Raw genomic sequence first — 7,967 nt, forward strand, 5'->3', positions numbered from 1 at the left:
TCAGAATATTGAACTATTTCGTTGTGCTAAAGGTTTTTTCATTGCTTCCTTTACGTCTTCTTCTGACCGTGACCAGATTTTGGGAAAAATGTGGGCCTAAGGAGTTCACACCCTCTTTGTTAAACCCTAGACTACATCTTTCAATCCCCTTATTGAACCACTCAATGTGCGTCTAGTTTGGGTTCAACTTTCGAATCTTCCTCTACATTTTTAGGAACACCGTTGCTATGAGGCCATTGGCAACTCTATCGGTCATTTTTTGATGGTGGATGATTCCATGACTTTCACGTGCCCCTCCACCTTTGCCTGTATCTTGGTGGATATTGACATCTCCTTGACCCTCCCTAGGGATGTGGTCCGTATGGTCTGGGATAGGAACTGGACTCAATCGTTGGATTTTGAGGGCCTCCCCTTTCACCACGATTTTTTTTTTGTCATAGGTCATTTAGCATTGGATTTCTCCCTCCCACGTCACAAGGGTGCACCTACTTGATGGAAGGATGTCACCTTGGATCACTTGACTATCTATGTTATTGACTCGACTGATGAGTTGCCCTCTGTTGATAATGTTGTTGTTGTTGTCCATGAGGTTTCAACTCCTATTGCTCCTATTTTGGATTCAACTCATGTCACCTCTAACTTGCAGCTTTGCTCTACACCTATTGGTTTTGCTCTTGATGCTGCTCCTCTGCATCAACTCATTGTTATTTTGCAACAACTCATTGCTATTCTGCAGCAGTCGGGTGTTGCCCTGCAACTGCTCTCTCTTGACTCTACTGATGGTATCCAAGCGGGGTCCTTATCGCTTGATCATTATCTTGATGGTCCTAATGATAGTATCACCTGGATTGTTGTTTGTTGCAAGTGAGAGGGGAAGTTCTCCCTACCCCCCAAACCCTTCCTTGTAAAGGTTCGGGTGCCCCTACCCCTCCTTAAGTCAACTTTGGGTTGTTGAAGGTTTGACAAATTTATTGGTTGTTGTTAATGTGTTGTTGATAGTCTCTGACTATGTTAAAGGGTCGACACCCTAGTTAACACTGCTTATTAATAAAAGACAAATGCAAACTGCAATATTGGAATGCTACAAGAATGAAAACTAGAAAAAGTTTGAATTAAGAAAACTAGTAAAAAAGTTGAGTTAAAAAGAGTCCACATACAACAACCACTTACATAGTCAATACTTAGAATGTGCTATTTAAATATCACCCAAATTAACTAATGATATTTGAGAGACTTAAAATTATGAGTCAAATTTATCATACAACAGTTTAACAAATAAAAGTCAATAATAAAAACAAATTACAATTTAAAAAAAAATCATTTTGATGTGGATTTTTTGGTTAAAATACTCATAAAAGACTCGTGACATTGCCCAAAAACCCCCTACGAACTACAATGCACCTATAGAAAGACTCGTGACAAGAAGATGTTAATCTAGAGATGAATATTTTCATGCACCTTCAGAAGATGTTGTGTGCAGTGGGAATGGGATTTGTATTCAAACGATTTGAATACTTTTCCAAACGTTCAGAGATTCAATTTAGCAAGGAGCGTGCGTAGATTCAATTTAGCAGTGCGCTAACGGCACTCAAAGGAGCGTGTCCAGATTCAATTCGGAACGTGCCCTAACGGCACTCAATTATAGTGCAATGGCCATTAAAAAAAATAGTGACCGTTGAAAAAAACAGGAATTCACTTCTTATAAATGAATAGTTTAATTGAGAAGCAGGACAAATTTCTTGTTCTGTTTTCTTTTTGGTTTGATTCGTCTCCCATTGTATGTTTTTGGCATGGCCATGCCTGTTTTTGATTTATGTTTTCCTGAATTTTGGTTTTGAATTTTTCTTTCCTGAATTTTGGTATTTCGTGTATCTTCTTTTTTCTGTGGGTCGTCAATTTTTAGTAGGCATGTAGTGTTCAGCAGCAAGAACACTACATTCTGGAGTGGCTGATTGGAGATGTAGCCAGAAAATAGTGAGTATATCTTATACTCTGCTCTCTTTTTTTCTTTCATTTCGAAGAATTTATATGTTTGAAGTAGGTTTTCTTCTTAGTTTGCTTTGTGAGAAAAGGGTTCAGAAATTAAAATATGTTACCAGATTCGATGTCGTTCACTAGTTTAGGTGAAATTTTACTTCTAATATTCCAGCTAACATGGGTTTCATTTGAGTAATTGAAAAACAAATTCGATGGGCTCCTTAATGGAAGGGTTGAAGGGATTGCAGAACCTAGGACTCAAATGTATACTAATGTCTCGTGTTCTGACTGTGTAGTCTCCCTGGCCATCTTTATCGAGGCTACAGTTGCTATGTTTTCCAAAGGCAAGCAGAGTGGCAGGAAGCCATAGTTTCGTCTAGTGACTAAGCCAATGAGCTCTAGGGCAAGTTGAATTCGAGGTTCTTGATGTGGACCTCAATCAATTCTGCCAATTGTCCGCATGTTTTGTCGAAGGTGTCAGTGATTTGCACGGTGCATTTCCTCAAGTACTTGTTTTCCTTGTGCTTCTTCATCCTCTATTTCATTAATTGGATATTTTGAATTCTTGCTCGTCTACTTTATGTGTAGGGGCTTCCTCTGTCCACGTTGTATCTCCCTCGGTCTCCATTTGGTCCTCAGTCTTCCTTGTTCGTGTCTGTCTGACCTATTCTTCTGCCATGATGACACTAGGTTTTGTGTGGCAAGTATTTTGGTTCTTACTGAGGCTATTTTGCAGGGGCTTGGCAACCTTGCTATCCTATTTGATGGATGCATTATGATCATATTCTTCCCTTTTTGTTAATGAGGACTGTTTTGGTTTTGATTGAGATTCTTGTTCCCTATTTTGTTGATTTTTGGTATTCTTCAAAAGAAGAATAGCTGGGTTTCCTCGATAGCATCTGTATGTAAGGAATTCAGTTGACAAAATTGTGGTTAGAATGCTTATTTTGAGACTGTTACATAGCATTAAAAAATTATTTTATAGATTTTTTTTTAAATATTGTTCATGGCCATGTTGTGGTAAAAGTGAAATGGATGACAAATTGGATCCCTGTAAATAAATTTCACCGACATAAAAAAGTCACCCTGCTGTCAAATTTATACTGCAAATACATTACATGTATTATTCTAATATTATAATATATTTCCTCTGTTTTCTAAAATAGACATTCTTACCCAAAAACCAGTACAGAACAACTTCAGTTTCCCTGTCACTTGGAAGAGCCTTCTCTTTCTTTCTCATCACTCACAATAGTGAGCTTTCTACAGAATTGAAATGAGAATGCAAACGAAGAGGCAGTTATCCTACATTGTAGTACCTGGAGTTCTGTTCTTCCAAATCCTCATTCTAAATAGTGAGCTTTCTACAGAATTGAAATGAGAATGCAAACGTAGAGGCAGTTATCCTACATTGTAGTACCTGCTGTTCTGTTCTTCCAAATCCTCATTCTAAAATCTTCTGCAGCCAAGATATTTGAAAATTTCAACAATATGCTGGGATTTTTGGGAGGTAGATCCCTTGAACAAATGCAGCATCACCATACGCAGAACAAATGTTTCGTTTCCTTGCCTTTTCTCTTTTATTAATGCATTAGTTTTTACAGAGTCCAAGGTTTTGTTTTGTTATAACTCTGCTTAGATCTATTAAAATGTACTATTTTTTTTCACTTCTCTTTTAATCATATTTTCTAATAGATTTAACTAGAATGCCATTAAATAGTCTCAGACTAAATCTGGTTAGCTTGGACTTCTCAATACAGTCAACTAGATTTGATGCAGCATACTATTTAAAATCTGGTACAGTATCTAAACAAAATATGAATCTATAGAATATATATTGAATTAGATTTATCTTTAATACCAGATTAAGTAGTATTCTTATAGATGACAAAATGCTGACTGTTTGATTTGATTTGGAGAATCTTCAAAGAAAATGTAGATCTATAGTTTGAGTTTCTACTATTATTAATCTTATTAATGATAATTTCAATAATGATACTTCTAATAATTTCGAAACTATGGAAATGCTTTCTCTTGAAAATCCTTACAGCCGACTGTTTGATTTGATTTGGAGAATCTTCAAACAAAATGTAGATCTATAGATTGAGTTTCTACTATTTGATAATTTCAATAATGATAGTTTTAATAATTTCGAAACTATGGAATTGCTTTCTCTTGAAAATCCTTACAGCCAAGTCCACCCAGCAGTAATTACTGATTCTATTTTTCTGCTTGATCTACACATCTTAATTTTATTTTATAGAAATTCTTTCTCTTGAAAATCCTTACAACCATCAAATCCACCCATCAGCAATTACTAATTCACTTTTTCTGCTTGATCTTTACATATTTATTTTATTTTATTACTGAAGGTTTATTCCATTTGACCCAAAAACAAATATTAAAAAATAGATTCCCTTGAAAGTATCAATCTCAAGATTCGTAGCACACAAGTAACCCTGAGATCTCAATGAAAATATCTTAGACGCATTTCATATTTCTGAGTTTGGAGGCAAATTCTGAATATATATAGCTGCCAACTTAGATGTAAATTTCTTCAGTAGATGATTCAGAAAGAGTACCTGAGATGGTCCAAAATTATTCATACTTTGAACAATGGAATTTCTACACAACCCCGCATTATAGACTTTTCAAGTTTCAACTAGTCAAAGCTCTTCCATACATTTTAATAGGATCCGAATGGGTTTAATGTTTATCTAAGATCAATTTGAATTTTTATCAGAGGCTTTAACGCATAGAAGAGTAGATGGCACAGTTAATTCATAGCTGAGGTATTAGCTAGACAAATTACAAACAAAGATCTAAAATGTAGGGATTAGCTTTGAGTGATAATCAATTAGTTTGAGGATGGCTTTTTCAGGTAGATCTTAAATAACTATTTACACTAAATAATCTGAATAGAATTAGTAATGCTAGTTAGATATGGTGGCATCCTCTACATCACTTTCAGTTTGAAGCATGAAATTTGGTATTATCTACTTAGTATCCAGCAATCAATTAGTTTAACACTCCAAGACATTATATATCAACTATATAATAACTATATAAAAATTTTCTCTGAACAGGGCAAAGTCAGAGGTGATCGACTCTGCTTGACCATTTTAACAGTATCTTGGTCACCAACAGTATCTTGGTCACCAGGTTGTGGAGGTAAGCTTATTTCTTGGTTCTATCATCCATGCATTCTGATATTTTCTGCATGACATTAGGTAGTTTTTTATTATTTTGGTGTTTTCAATGTTGTTGGATTCTGTAATTGATTCTTATACATTGTTAAAACCCTCAACATAATTCATGCTTCAAAATCCAAGATTAAGATATCTTTGTGTGCATTTGGTTCGACTGCTGCATTCCCAACATAGTCTTTTCACGGAATCCATTTTGTGAATGCACTGAAATTATTTTACTCTATTTCTTTTGTTTTGAAGTATTATGATTTGTACCTTGACCATACTTCTATTTTGTGCATACACTGATTTTTTTTTTCTATTCTTTTATTTTGAAGCTTTATGAGCTGTACCTTGACTATACTTCTGCATTTTGCATGTATTTGGACTTTGTTATCTCTGTGTAATAGAGGACTTGTGTGCAGAATTGACGTGCTACCCTTTATTATATTTTTACAGTTTGCATGTATACTTCTTTTGACGGATTTCTCCGTCCTTTACGTTTTGTACCAATCTCTTTTTTTTTTCAAATAGTTTGCATAACTTAATTATTCATTTTGCGTACATGGTTACCAACAGACAAGATCACTAGAAACAATATCATAGAAAATCATCCAGAAAATAATTGTCTGTATGCATTTGGCATGCATGGTTACCAAACATGTGTAATCCTAACATCTGAAAAAGTGATTCCAATAGATTTAAATGTCACCAAAATAGAAGTCTGGGCAAGTACGGCAGCAGCCAACAGGCAAGATATTCAAACAATATCATAGAAAATCATCCAGAAACTTAGATATTATTGGTTATTTCCAAGCTTTTTCTTATCTTGCTTACATAAAACTGGATATTCTTGGGAAAAAGCATAATATTTCATTGTCATTGCCATCATCCATGGCTTTTTCATTTCTGTAGAGAAGAATTGCAAACATATTTTGCATTCCACATTTCTGTGGGGCATACTTTGTAACATCTAATTTTTTTTTTAAAGGTTTTGATGTATTTAAAAGATTCTGCAATATTATTTGTGTATTTTCATTAAATTTATTTATTGAATCTTTTTATGTCAGTTTTATTTTAATAATAAAATATATAAGAAACATTCATTAACAAGTAAATTGATTTAAATTTCAATCATGATTGATTTTGAGTGTTTTGATTTGTAGTGTCTACAAATGTTTGGAGGCTTGAATGGGTAGCTGCTGAAGTCAAATAATGAATGTAATATTTAAAATTTCAGAAAAAAATGTTAATAGAAATCTTGAATGGAGGTTGTAAACAAATTTATTGTTTAATGTCAAATTTTTATTTGGAAGGGGGTTGAATTGGCCCACTTCCCAAGGCTGTGGAGAATGGTCATTTTCCATGGCCATTCTTTTCAGTTTAGTGTCTATTGGTTAATTTTTTATATTTATTTTTTACTGCATGAATGGGTTGCCGAATCAACTACTGAAATCAGTATTTGTAAATTGATATGTAAACAGTTTTGTTGTTTAATGCCAAATTTTTATTTGGAAGGGGTTGGATTGGCCCCCTTCCCAAGGTTGTGAAGAATGGTCATTGGCCATGGCCATTCTTTTTCAGTTTAGTGTCTGTCTATTGGTTAAATTTTTATATTTATTTTTTACTGCATGAATAGGTTGCTGAATCAACTACTGAAATTAGTATTTGTAAATTGATATGTAAACAGATTTGTTGTTTAATGCCAAATTTTTATTTGGAAGGGATTGAATTGGCCCCCTTCCCAAGGCTGTGGAGAATGGCCATGGCCATTCTTTTGGTTAATTTTTATATTATTTTTTACTGCATAAAACTCAATATTTTAAAAAATGGTTATTTCATCATATTTAATGATATGACTTTTTCAGTGTAGCTTAATTTTTTAGGTATTACAAGATCCTTGAATATATTTTCTAATATTATTGTAAGAATTGTAGTGTAATTGTGTTTGAACATTGTTTTACTTGTTGTCTATTGAAGCATGGTTTTGAAGTTTGGCATTAATTTATATTTGATCAATTTTGATATTTGTTTTGCAAGTTTAAATTTTGACACTTTGGCTTTCACTTTGATTACATTTATTGTTAATATGAAGTGTGTATTTGAGCTTTGGCATGTATTGATTTTATGTTTAAAGTGACTTTCAAACTTTTTTGTTTAGTGTGGTTCACTTTGTGGCATCCACTACTTGTGAAGTGTGTGTGTACTTTAACATTTGATTTACTTATTATATATTGAAGCATCCGTTTGAACGTTGAACAAAATTTGTGTGAAGCATGTTATAACTTTTCACATTCACTTTGTGTAAAGAGTATGGTAAACTTTAACATTAACTTATGTGGATGTTTAGACTTTAGTATTTATTTTGTATATGTTTTAAGTGTGTGTATGAACAAACTATGCTTTTGTGTTTTTGCTTTTACTTTCACTTTGCATGAAGAGTGTATTAAGTTTGACATTCACTTATGTTTCTTGTTTGAAATGTGTTATAACATGTGTGAACTTACTTTTTTTACTTTGTATGTGGTTGAAGTAACAAATGTCTTTACAACCATTTTGCTTATAATTTATTATTTATAACTTTTTGTGTTTGAATTTTCAATTTCATTTTACTTTATATGAAGAGTGCACAAAATTTACTTTGGCATTCACAATGTGTGTAAATGTACTTAACATGTTTAAACTAAGTGTTTACTTTTTGTGTGGTTGAAGTAACTCTTTGTGGAACATGTTTGCAATCACTTTGTTTACATTTTACACATTAGCATGTGTATGTGTGTTTTAACTTTCATTCACTTTACA

The 7,967-nt window shown here is 33.3% G+C and overlaps 1 long non-coding RNA gene across 1 annotated transcript; it reads left to right on the forward strand.

Annotated features, from left to right (window-relative positions):
- Positions 1-1,441: 1,441 nt before the first annotated feature.
- LOC131069699 (uncharacterized) lies at positions 1,442-7,054 on the forward strand. Its single transcript, XR_009112206.1, has 3 exons — positions 1,442-1,974; positions 5,064-5,148; positions 6,332-7,054. It is a non-coding gene; the product is annotated as an uncharacterized LOC131069699 (long non-coding RNA).
- The last annotated feature ends 913 nt before the right edge of the window (positions 7,055-7,967 follow it).

The sequence above is a fragment of the Cryptomeria japonica genome, chromosome 11 (genome assembly GCF_030272615.1).
Source record: "Cryptomeria japonica chromosome 11, Sugi_1.0, whole genome shotgun sequence".
Taxonomy (NCBI): domain Eukaryota; kingdom Viridiplantae; phylum Streptophyta; class Pinopsida; order Cupressales; family Cupressaceae; genus Cryptomeria; species Cryptomeria japonica.